Below are 13,190 nucleotides of genomic sequence, written 5' to 3' on the forward strand. Positions count from 1 at the left end.
AATAGGGACCACTATCCTGGTTAGTGACCATTTTATTGTCAGAATTAAATAATATTGTATGACAGGGTTGTAAATGTTCAAGGGTTCTAATATTAATATTTTGGTAATTAGGTTAAAAATTCAGAAATATCAAATAAGACTATTTTCACAGATTCAATATGTATTGAATGCTTTGGAGTAAAAGCAGTCTTATTACCACAAGAGTGAGCCCTGAGAGATGTAATATAAAATAGGACATATAGTATACAAGACAGATATTTATAGATAAAGATAATAGATAAGATACAATGTAAGAGGTTATTCTAAGATTATATATGGCCTTAGAGTAGCTCATGTCTCGTTCTCAATTTCTTCTAATATATATAGATATAAAACTTAAAAGACCTTTTAATTGAATATATAGAATATTTTGTTCTAGTTCTGATGACTACTACCTCACTTCAGGCAAAAAACACACACATGCATACACATAAACAGGCAAAATATATCTTTTCTCCAATTTCATGTTTATATTTACAAAATAATAGGTTTTGATTAAATGTTCTCTAAGAGCTTTAGACACATTAGCCTTCGCTGATTTTAATTTTACCACCATCTCTTACCCTACCTCTGTCCAAATACCTAAGTATGTATTTAAAGATCAATCTGGAAAAGAGGGGGAAAAAAGAAAGAAGAAAAGAAGGGGCTCTGGAATAACTGGTGAGAGAAAAAGAACTAAAATTAAGTTGAGAAAGAAGAATTGAAGCTGCAAAAGACAGCTTGTTCTTGGTCTCTCCTGCATCAAATATTTAATTGAACATTTTTATAATTAGATTAAAGAGATTATACTTACAGTTCAAGTACGTATAGGACATTACTTGAAAATGAACTCGATGTCTACAGTAAAAAGTTTTTTTTAAATATCAAAATTACTATGAGAATTTAGACTGTAGTGGTAGAATGTTTCAAACTTTTATTGATTTAGTTTCTATTTTCAAAGTCTCCAATTATTTAAACTCTGCAAACTTAAATATAGTAGCTGTCTGGAAAATGAAGCATTGCAACAAAAAAAAGCTAAAAACACAATTTCAAAATTTCTTGGAAGCTACCTTTTTGGCAGAGAAGATCTTGCTTATGAATCTTGCTTATGATTCCCCTGGCAGTGTTTATTGGGCTGTTTGTCAGTGGGGCTGTACTGGAGATGCCACTGACAAAGATGGAGCATCTCCAAGCACTGCGTTTTGCCAATCCTAAAATTTAATAGTGCTGAGTGTAACATAGTGGTGTTACGACCAACAGACTCCAAATCAGCCTCCGCGCGGCGGTGATTCTGAGCCCGATGAACCTTGCTCAGCATCAGCTCTGCACTGGCGTAGATCGTTTAGGCAGTCTGGTTTGTGCCCGGGCAGGTATCATCTATTTCATCATCAGAATTAGCCCCTTTCTTTACTCTTTCAACACAGATATTGAATACAAGGCTGTTGATGAGTGTTATATACCTAAAGTCCCCTTGTAATGTGAGGGGAAGAAAAGTACAAGTTTACATAATTTCTTCTTTCTCTTTCTTTAAAGCCATAGTGCAGGGAAAGAAAAGATGTTGAGAGCAGCTCTCCCCAGTGGAAAACAGGAAGCTCTGAGGGTGTTCAGGGTCTATCATTGTTTGAGGAATATTGAAGATAATGTGTTAATTTAAAAGTTTTATTTTTTATTTTGAATATATTTAATAATGTATTATGTTAGTACCATAATATAGTTATATGATTTATGATTAAGTATACAAACAGCCATCAGCTATGAAAAGGTGCTTGACATCGCCCATTATCAGGGAAATGCACATTAAAACCACAGTGAAATATCACCTCACACCTGTCAGAATGGTTATCATCAAAAAGACAAAAAATAACAGGTGTTGGACAGGATGTGGAAAAGAGAACTCTCGTGCACTATTGGTGAGGATGTAAGTTGGTGCAGTCTCTATGAAAAACAGCATGGAGTTTCCTCAAAAATTAAAAATAGAGCTACCATATGATCCAGCCATCCCACTACTGAGCATATATCCAAAGGAAACAAAAATCAGCATCTCAAAGAGATACCTGCACTCTTCATGTCTTTGCAGCATTATTTACAACAGCCAAGATGTGGAAACAACCTAAGTGTCCATCAACAGATGAATGGGTTAAAAAAATATGGTATATATGTGTGTATATATATATATATATATATATATACACATACAATGAAATATTAGTTATGAGAAAAAATAGTAAATCCTGCTATTTTTGACATTGATGAACCAGGAGAACATTATGCTAAGTGAAATAAGCTGAATAGAAAGACAAATACTTTATGATCTCAGTTATATATGGAATTACAAAATTAAAACTCATAGAAATAGAGAGTAGAAACATGGTTGCCAGGGGCTGATGGGTAGCAAAAATGGGCAGATATCAGTGAAAAGGCTCAAACTTTTATTTATAAAATAAATCAGTTTTGGTGACCTAATGTACAGCATGGTGACTATAGTTAATAATACTATATTGCATAATCGAAATCTGCTAAATAGAGTAGCTCTTATGCATTCTCACCACACACACAAAAAGGGTAACTGTGAGGTGATGAATGTGTTAACTAGATTACTGTAATCATATCACAATGTATACATATATGAAATCATCATGTTTTTCACTTTAAATACATTTAAATTTATTTTTCAATCATACATCAATAAAGTTGGGAAAAAATAAAATGTTTGTAATATATATGACAAAAGGTTAAAACACTTGTTTTATAATGAGTACTTATATATCAACAGTAAATTTATTATCTCAATAACGTAAATTGTGTAAACACCTCAACAGAAAGTTAGCAAAAGGAATAAACTGTCTGGCAGAAATACGACTAATTAATTTAGTTCCTAAAATTTGATTGCCCTCATTAATTAAATGTTGCAAATTTAAACAAAAACATGATGGCTTCTCTCGCATAGCTAAGATTATATTGCTAGCACTCGGTCGTAAATGTTGTAGGGAAATGGTCACCCTCACAATTTGCTGGCAGCAGTATAACTCTGGCCATTTTTTGTACTTTATGTCTTACTATAACACATAAACGTGCATGTCCATTAGTCATAAAATTCCACTTACAGAAATTTATCCTAAAGGAATAGACAAGTTTGCAAAGATATCCATAAAATGATAACAATGGCTAACATTTTTGAGTTTATCATATATAATCATGTAACTTAATCATCATAAAACCTTATGAATGATTTTTATGTATTGTTATCCTGGTTTGAAAGCTGAGGAATCTCAGGATAATAGAAGTTAAATGATTTGCTCAATGTCACAATTGTTGTGACTTTGAAATCAGGCTGCCTATCTCCAGAGAAAGTTTTCACAACCAGGTCATTTTAGTAGTAGAGCGGATTGACCCTCAGCCTCCATTCCACCCTTTTCCTGGATCTTCCTTTACAGAAGAATCGGAAAAGCTTGAAAACATTTGACAAACTCACTGGAAGCTGGGGTTCCTGGTGTGTCTTAGGTTCATTCACTCGGGCACACTCCCATGAGGTCTGGCGGACAGGATTCCTGTAGAGGCTACTTAGCTGTTCTTTCCATATTCTGCTGGCAAATGCACCGTGGGAGCATGGGATTGCTCATGGCAGCGGCCAAGAATCCATCACTAGCTTCATGGGTGTCAAGGTCCACGACGTCCACTTTGCCAGTGCAATCCTTACAGTGTGGCAAAGCTCTGAGTCCACGTATCCTGTGCCAGAGCTTCCTGATACCTGGATCCCAGCCCAGAGAATCATCCTGGGACCAGAGGTTGAGATGGTAGCGGCAGCTTTCTGATTCTGGAGATGATCGCTTTTGTCCCATTCCTTGGGTCAAAAGTTTCATGATCCGTAGATCACAAGGCATTGTCCTCTTGGAGTTAAAAAAGTTCCAAAGACTGCTTCCTGATGGCCAGCCTTCCAAACTGTGGGAAAAATGGCCATTTTCCTGGTGGCCCTGTTCATGGAATTGTTCTAGAAATCTTTCCTGCAAGCTCAGTCTAGAACTCACTCTTCCAGCTAGCCCAACAATTTTGATAAAAGCTCAGACCTTTCTCATTTCTGCAGTTAATCACTATGTGGCTACCCTAGGATATTTACTGAGTTTGATTTAATATTTAATAATTAAGAACAATTTAAATTATGAAAGTTGAGGATTAGATATATAGGTATATAATACATTTACACAAAGAGCTAGGATGCAGTGATTAAAGTTGAAACCTGTAACTATATTTATTTATTGACATGAAACTGTATTTACAACATAGCACTGAGTGAAAAATAACATGCTGTGTGTACATGTGTGTGTTTAGAAAGTGTGTCAGGAAATGAAACATGAATAATCATTTTAGTATTTTCTAATACTTAGTAGTCTTTTAGCCATTACTATTTCGGTTAATTCTCGCTTTCTTCTTTAGAGCTTTTTCTATATTTCCTGAAATTTTAATAAGTACCACTGCTTTAACAATAACAACGAAAAATAAAAACTATTTTCATTTTGAGCCAAAAAAAAAAGACATCACTACTATCTTATCTAGGGTGTGTGGAATAATTTATTCTCGCTACTTTTCTTTGATCACCTCTAAACTCTCTTATGTATAATTTTATATTAGTTTAATTATACAAGACACATTTAATTCTTCTGAAACAATATAAGGTTCAAAGGTTAGGGTTAGATATAAATACTTATTATATACTTATTTGAAAAACTGCTTCTTACAAAACAAAGAGATTCACAGACATAGAAAACAAATGCACGGTTACCAAAAGAGAAAGTGGGGGAGGGAGATAAATTAGGAGTTTGGGATTAGCAGATACAAACTACTACATATAAAATAGATAAACAACAAGGTCCTTCTGTGTGGCACAGGGAACTATATTCAATGTCTTGTAATAACCTATAATGAAGGAAGAATATGAAAAAGAATATATGTATATGTAACTGAACCACTATGCTGTACCTCAGAAACTAACACAACACTGTAAACCAACTACACTTCCATTAAAAAAAATTTTTTTTTAAACTTAAGAAAAACCTACCACTTATTGTGTGATTTCTTCTTGTCTCAATATATTTACTCCATATGGTGATCTTGCCGGCTTCTTCCACATACATTGGATGTAGAATGCCTTTTTACTTCATTGCACAATTATGTTCCTGGTATCAGAGTCAGGATTAGGAGACGGTTATAAACCTTCAAGACGTCCTCCTCCAATTCTCTCATGCAGCCAATCATTTTTTATCTCTTTCATCTTTTACCTACACAGTAAGCTGTGTGAAATAGATGTTAAGTCCTAAGCCCTGCTGTGGGCAGAGATAAGGAGGGACAGTCTGTGTGCCGACACAAAAATTTCAAGGTTGGGGGTGACGTGAGTTGCTGAACACAAGAATCATTGTTTTGAACAGATGTGTAGGTCATTACTTGCTACAGGTGCTAGGAGTATAAAAAGGCAATGATACTCACTTTTCCCAAATACACCATTCCGTGTGTACTTCCAAGACCACCAGATTTGGAGGTTCTGTGTAAGTTAGTAGTAGGAATCAGTGGGGACCTGCATAGCCCAACTTCAGACATTCCTGTGTACGTACTGTCACCGTTTATTGGCATTTCAGAAAACAAAACAAAACAAAAACAAAAACAGATATTCTTGATACAAGTTTCACCAGTCGTCAAATCTGTGATCTAGCCTAGTTCACCAAAATTATATCCATTGTGCCTGAGCCCCTCCCTTCCTTCCAACTATGATAAATATTTCCAGGCAGTGTTTTCAGTTCAGCTAGCTGGAAACGCCAAAATATCTGCTCCATGGTGCTATCAAAAATGGTTACAACTACTAACTGCTTAAAGTATTTCTTCTCACAGGGAAAATATTCTTGGGTTTTCGAGCTCCTAACTCTATCTCAGATATACTTCCTCTGTATCCTTGACGCTTTTAAAAAGTATAGCACTTAAAAAAAAAAAAGTATAGTGCTTAAAACCCTTGACTTTATTTTTCTGTAAACATATTTTTATCCATCACTCTGAGTTCAAGGAACACCTTTTATGTATCTTTAGTCTTCACTTTTTAGCCCAGTGCCTGCACAGTAGCCCCTGAAGCTGCAGCTGCAGTTACAAAGATCATTTAAACTGAAAAGAATGGATACCTAACAGGGAACATTACCTGGGTTCTGGTGGTGGCTAACGGTGAAAGGTTAGAAGAAATGGCAAAAATAGAGATTCTTTGGATCAAGAGTCTTCTCTCACCCCTGTAGTCACATTACTGTGTAAAAATGAGTAAGAGACTGGCAACGGCTAAGAGCTCACTGGAAACTTTGGGAACATGTAACGTGTATGTCCCTCAAGAAGTTCACACACAGCATCAGCGAATGATGAGATATTAGAGGAGGTCCAGAGGCTCCAATTTTTCCTTTCTTTCATTTTCCTTACTCCTCTACATGTTGGATATATTCTTTCATGTTATCTCAAGACATCTGAGCGTTTCCTCAAGGACTTTAACTTACACCAATTTAAGGTCAGTATTGCTCTGAAAGTCACATATCTGGTGTACTCACACACACAGACACACACACACACACAATTTCACCTGAAAAGGGGGAGTCTGCTAAGTATAAACAAAAAAAAATTAAGTGGAATTTCCAGAAATACACTTTTTTGCCTTTTCCTTTTTTCTTCTTATTTTTGACCTAAAATACAGCCTAGGTAACTACAGTCCAGCAGGTATTTTGTACCATAAGATGACTTTCAATAGGAAAAGCACACAGAAAAGATTCTAGAACAGAAAGATGGGAAGAAACTCTGTCTCTATTGAGCCATCATAGAAGTACTGAATTTTTCTGGGAGTGAGAAAACAAAAAATGAAACTTATAATTTGTTTAAACCCACTTTTCTTTCTTTCTTTTTTTTTTTTTTTTTTTTTTTTTTTTTTGGTATCATGGTCTCTGTTACAGTCAAACACAGAGCCTACCTGATGCTTCAGTTTCTCTCTAAGCCTAACATCCAAGCTAAACATAGCCTGCCCACATCATCTGAATTTTATAGCCAACATGTATTTGAATACTATCAAAATGTTTATGTTTTTTCTCATTTTCTTCTAATACTTCATCTATTTAGTTGTTTTTTTTTTCTGCCATTACCCACCTTTGTGATTCTTTCTGGCATCGCCTTTGGGTTTTCCAAACTCCTCCAGTGCAGTTGTAATGTGTATGGCAACATGCCAGACTATTCTGAAGAAATAAAAAGTGTGCTTATTCCCCACTGCCTTTTACTCAAACTTTGTCTTCCAGAGAAAAAGATAATCTGTGTGATAGAAAAAGAGAATCCTTTCCCTTTAACTTAACTTTGTCTTTTTTCCTCCCACATAAAACAGACTTTTTATTCCTGCAGAGAAGTTCCCGCAAGGGCCCCAGAATACAGTGCAAATATTAATTAAGACAACATTGAAAACTTCAGCACACCAATCCATTAATCGATGCATGGAATTGTAAAAGGATTTGCCCAGGGTTCTGAAACGTAGCCTCAACTCCCAGCTCTATGCTAACACACAGGCACCAGCAAGGCTCACAATTTTGCATTCTGTCTCAACGCTAAAAGCTTTGTTTCCGCCAGTCACTTCTTCGCTAGTATTTAACTCATCACTTTGAAAACCACTTTGAAAACCACTTTGATAAGCAGATACCTTGAGCACTAAGGGAGCTATAAAAAAAGGCCTAAATTTCTGTTTCAGCTTTTAAAAATTCCATTACAGAACAGTTACCGAAATGGAAAACCCACCAACTGCTTATATTGAAATTTTCTTAGAGGAAAAGGTGAATAAAATTGTGTTTTTCATTTAGATTACTCAGACAAATACCTGTTTATCTGTGTTCCTCTTTAGGAAAGACAGTAAGAAAAGTAGTATTATGGCTATCTGAGGATTCATTGGTCTTTAATCCTTTGTTAAGTGCCCAATATAAATCTTAGTAAGAGATTCTGTACATGCCAAACCCATTTAAACAGTGGTTAAGTAGATTTGAAGACATTAAGCTAAAATAAGAACATCTCAGGAAGATGTATACATACATACATATATTATACACACACACACACACACACAAGTATATACACAAGAAACATGCATTCTCTTTGTATTCAAAGCAGAAGGTCATGTGCCCACACATTTTAAGCATTTATGAGATGAGGCTATTTTTCCTATTTAAACCCGTATTGCCTCAAATTATCTCTATCTCTTCTTCCCCAGTTTTTCAGTTACTCTGCTATGTTTACAAACTTGAAGTAAAAGAATCTCCATGTCTTCTTCCATGTATGAACAATGATTGGCCCGTTGATGAAGAAACCAAACAGAAAACTTACAAGATTTTTATCTACGTTCCTATAGCATTGTGGCAGAAGAAACTAGGGTAGGATGTGGAGCCTGAAATTCCTATCTCCTTAAATTTACTTAGGGCTAAATCCCATTTTTTTTTCTTTTGTAAATGTTTAAATCACAGTCACAAACACCAAGGGTCCTTTAGTAGTGGCGATGGAAGGAAAGGTCAAGCCTTTTATTAAGCTGGGGTCATAAAGTTGCCAGGACTGTTTATTCCATGGATTTAGACACAGTATTAGACACAAGATTCTACCTCCTCAGAATACTTATTCAAGGAAGGGAAAAGCAAGTCTGCCATCTGTCAGTCAGCTGATACTACCAATTCTCGATGTTGTCCCTAACAGCATTCATTCATCTATTCATTTCTTCAATGGGTCAGTTTTGAACATCTTTTATTTCCCAAACACCATTCAAAGCTCTGGAGATGCAAACAAGAAAAAATATGTTCTTTAAGCTTTAGGGAGCTCCTTCCAGCTTGAAAACTTTATTACAATAATCACTCTACTTCAAGTATTAGTTGTGGTGCCTTCCTTAGAAGAAACTTGTTTCTTTCTAAAAGGTATAAACGCTAGAAATTTTCCAACATATAGAAGAGTTACAAGAAATGTAAAAAGAACATTCATGTGTTCTTTATCCAGATACAACATTTACCAATATGCCCCCCATTTTCTTTCTCTCTCTCTCTCATATATATACATGTATGTATATTCATATAATTTTTTTTTCTGAAGAATTGAGTTTGAGATATACGTCATGTCCCTTTACCTCTAAATACTTCAGTGTGTATTTCCTTAGAATGGGATATTCTTGTACATAAATACAGCACAGTTGTCATCTTAATTAAATTTAAACATGATACAATGTATTTTCCTAGTCTGTCATCCATATTTCTTTTTTTTTCAATTGAACCACTAATACCCTTTATAGAACTGTTTTCCTTCCAATACAGAAGCCAATCTAAGAGCCCATATTGCATTTAGTTGCTATGCCTTTTAATCTCCTTTAATCTCGAATACTCTCTCAGCATTTCTTTGTCTTTTGTGACAGAGACAGTTTTGAATCTGTCAGACTGCTCTGAATAGTGCAATATTTTTGTTTTAATAAAAAGTGCTGTGCATTTTGTGTCTGATGTTTCTTTACAGTTAGTTCAGGTTAGGTGTTCCCAGCTGGAAAACTATGTAAGTGATACTGTGTCCTCAGGCTGCCACAGCTGAAGGCACACAAAGTCTACCTGCCCTCCTCCTCCTCTATTCTTAATCAACTTTTAATCTGGAATGATTCTAGAGTTACGGAAAGATTTCAAAGATAGTACAGAGAGTTCCCATATCCTCTTCCCCCAGAACTAAGTAACGTCTGTTATTTACTACTACATTAACTGCAGATTCTTTTGAATTTCACCAGATTTTCCACTAACGTCTTTTCTGTTCCAAGGAGCCAAACCAAGATGGTACAATCAGTTTAGTCACCATGTCACCTTAATCTGTACTGATTAGTGTCAGTTTCTCAGTCTTTCCTAGCTTTTCATGACTTGGACCATTTTAAAGAGTGACAGTCAACTATGTTGCAGAACATCCCTCAATCTGAGTTTTTCTCATGGGGCTTGCCTTTTATTTTTTTATGTTGATTTTAATCACCCAATCAAAATGTCTGGCTTTCCACTATATTGTTACTGTTTTTTTTCTTGCTACTAATAAAAAGTTTATAGGAAAATACTTCAAAACTTTGCAAATATGCTTCTTATCAAACCTCCTATCTCCTAAATTTAACATCCATTGATGATTCTTGACTGAAACAATCTTTAAATGATGCTTGGAAGTGAAATCTACCACCCTTTCCAAATTTACCAGTTTGCATTTGACATTCTGCTGTAAGCAAGAGCCCTCCCTCCTCTACCATTTCTTTCTTCATCTATTTATTATAGTTATGAACTAAAGGATTCACAATTTATGAATGACTTGTAATTGATTATTGTCCTTAATTAAGAAAGAAAATAAAGGTTAATAACTGATCAGTGTGGAAGAGTAATTTTTACAGAATTAAGTTCATAATTCAGTGGAAAAACAAAAAGTCATCAGAAAAATAAAGAACCACAAAATAGAAGGGCAATAGAAACCAAGGGAAAAGAGAGACAAAGAGCATTAAACAGCAGCAAATGTCAAAGAGGGGTCAAAGGTTAAAAAAAGGGCAAGAATCAACATATTTCCAATCAGGTGGTCAATGCTGACCATATAAAGAACTATTACAGCACAGAAGTAAATATAGACTCCAGAAAGCAGTGGCCGAGCCTGTGAACTGAAGTTCAGAAAAAGATGAGATATAAATATATGTCTGTATATATATATATATTTATTTATTTAAATATATATATATTTTTTAATTAAAAACCTTGGTTAGGAAAAGGTGGAAGAGGATGAAGACCTCCTCTAGTATGGAGACCATGCAGGGACCTTCCATTCCTTGGTTCCTGCACATTCTTCAAAACACATTCTTCAAAACAAGTGTCTTCTCTTCTCTGTAACCTCTTTGTTGCTCCAGGCAGTGCAAACTACTACTTACACTATTCTACTAGTCTCTCTTATACAAATATCTATTACTTTGAACATTGCTTTATACTGTAATTTGCTCATAAGTCTGATGCTCTGTGAGGATGTGAAATCTTCCAAAGGAGGTTACATTTCTTATGCAGCTGTGATTCTCCATCCCTAGCAGATGCTGCCTATTCAATGTGTGCTTCATGGTTTTGAATAATAGAATCCAACCAGTCAACATATACATATGTTAGGAAGGACACTTTTGGCTACAGTAGAACAGATAGAGGCTTGGAGAAAACATAGCGCAATTGACACTCATATATCCTCTTTACTTTTTATCTGCATTTAGCACAATGTATTTTTCAACCACAGATAAGTTTATCATTCCATTTAATTCAAGTGGACTTTATACAACTGGAAAATTTGTGTTTAAATGAAAATAATGGCAGACCTTTCTGAACGTCAGTGTACCCAAATGACACGTTAGTGATTACTTGACATTGGTCTAAGGCGAGTTTCATATTTTCTCCCCATTTTTCATTGTACCTTTGTTAACTTCCCTCTTTCCTCATATATCATCTTAATACTTTTGATTCTTCCTATTTATTCCATGTTATCCTTCTTAATGTTAGCTCATCAGGTGAGTTCCTCAAAGATTGCACCAGGAACTCTCTCTAACTTATGAGCTTTCCAATGCTCAAAGTTATTCCCTTGTTTAACTTATTCAATAGTTCCTCATTACTGAGGGAAAAATTCCAAACCTCTTAGCATCCACCATTCCCTCTATGTTTTCATCCCTATGAAAATTTCCAAGCCCTATTTCTTCGGCTCTCCTGCACCTGTGGCAAGCTCCAGACAACTTTATTGTGGTTTCACACTTCGATAACTTAGTACAACTGTTACCTCTCTCTGAAATGCCACGTGGCCGTTGAGTTTGCCCTCCTTTGTCCTATAAGTGAAGCAGTTTGGTGTAGTGGGATGGAGATTGAGAAACAGTGGCTTTACAGAGAGAGATTCCTGAGTTCAAACTCTGGCTTTTTAACAGAATAGCTATGAGCTTCAGTAAATTTCTTCACTTCTTTAAGTTTTTATTCCTTTATCAAGAAAATTATGACAATACCTATTAAATATGATAAAGATTAGAAATAATTCATATAAAGCATCTGCCACTTAGAAGACAGTCAATGACTAGTCGTTTATAAGTAGCATGACGTTGCTGAAGTGTTCTTTACTTTTCGAAGCTATGGCCTGTCCACGTGGATTCTTCCCTACTTCTAGGACCTACTGCCATTTTTCCACTTATTGCCGATTAATTATCACAATTTCTTATTAAACTTTTATTTGTTCCTCTGTATCAATGGAAGAGAATTGCCTTAGTCAACATTGCATTTCCTAAGTTTATCAGAAACTCAGTAACTATCTTCTGAAGTGAAGATCTGTCCTATCAAAATATTTAATTCCAAACTACAAAAACATATATGAGATGAAAAATAAGAAAATGCATACCATTTGGAATGTACCAAAAATGTAAACGTAACTTATCATTATTTAATTTGTCAATATTTTATGTAGAATGGCAAGTACACATTTAAAATATCCGAGAAACAGATAAGATTTTAGTGTGAGTATAATAGTTAACTCTCATTCAGCTCAATACCACTCTCGTGTTTGGGAAAACGTTCTTCTGAATCAGAGGAAATTGCTGATGGAAAAGACATTACTTCGAGACCATTTTCTTCGCACAAGGCTGAAATCAGATGCTCAGTTGGATCAATTAGGTTCTAATTGCTCATTGCCCTTTGAATGCATGAACAATCATTTGTTTCCAACGAAAATCACATAGGGCTAGTTAAATGGAAAGAAGTCCCAACATACAGAGGCACAAACTGTATGCTGTGATTTAATAATAAACATACTTATTTAGCAATTTAAAAAATTCAGTGCATTCCATAGATAATCAAATATCCTAGATTAAAGAAAGGCATTGTTGACTCAAAAATTAAGCCTTAAGTGAAATAGGATAATATTCCTTTAGTATCTTGCCAATAGCTTTGGTGGTAAGGATGGGTGAATTTGCGAAATACTCTCACAGCATAGTATTCACATTTTATGTTCCTATTTGTTCATTTCACTTCCACTTACCAATAATATTAATGCTTCTTATTTTCTACTTGGCACTGGGGCAGCACATTTATAAATAAAAACCCTTTTCCCCTCCAAAATGGGTATATTATTGATTGGCTTTGGCTATGCTTGTTTTT

Source organism: Camelus ferus, chromosome 10, assembly GCF_009834535.1.
Source record: "Camelus ferus isolate YT-003-E chromosome 10, BCGSAC_Cfer_1.0, whole genome shotgun sequence".
NCBI lineage: Eukaryota > Metazoa > Chordata > Mammalia > Artiodactyla > Camelidae > Camelus > Camelus ferus.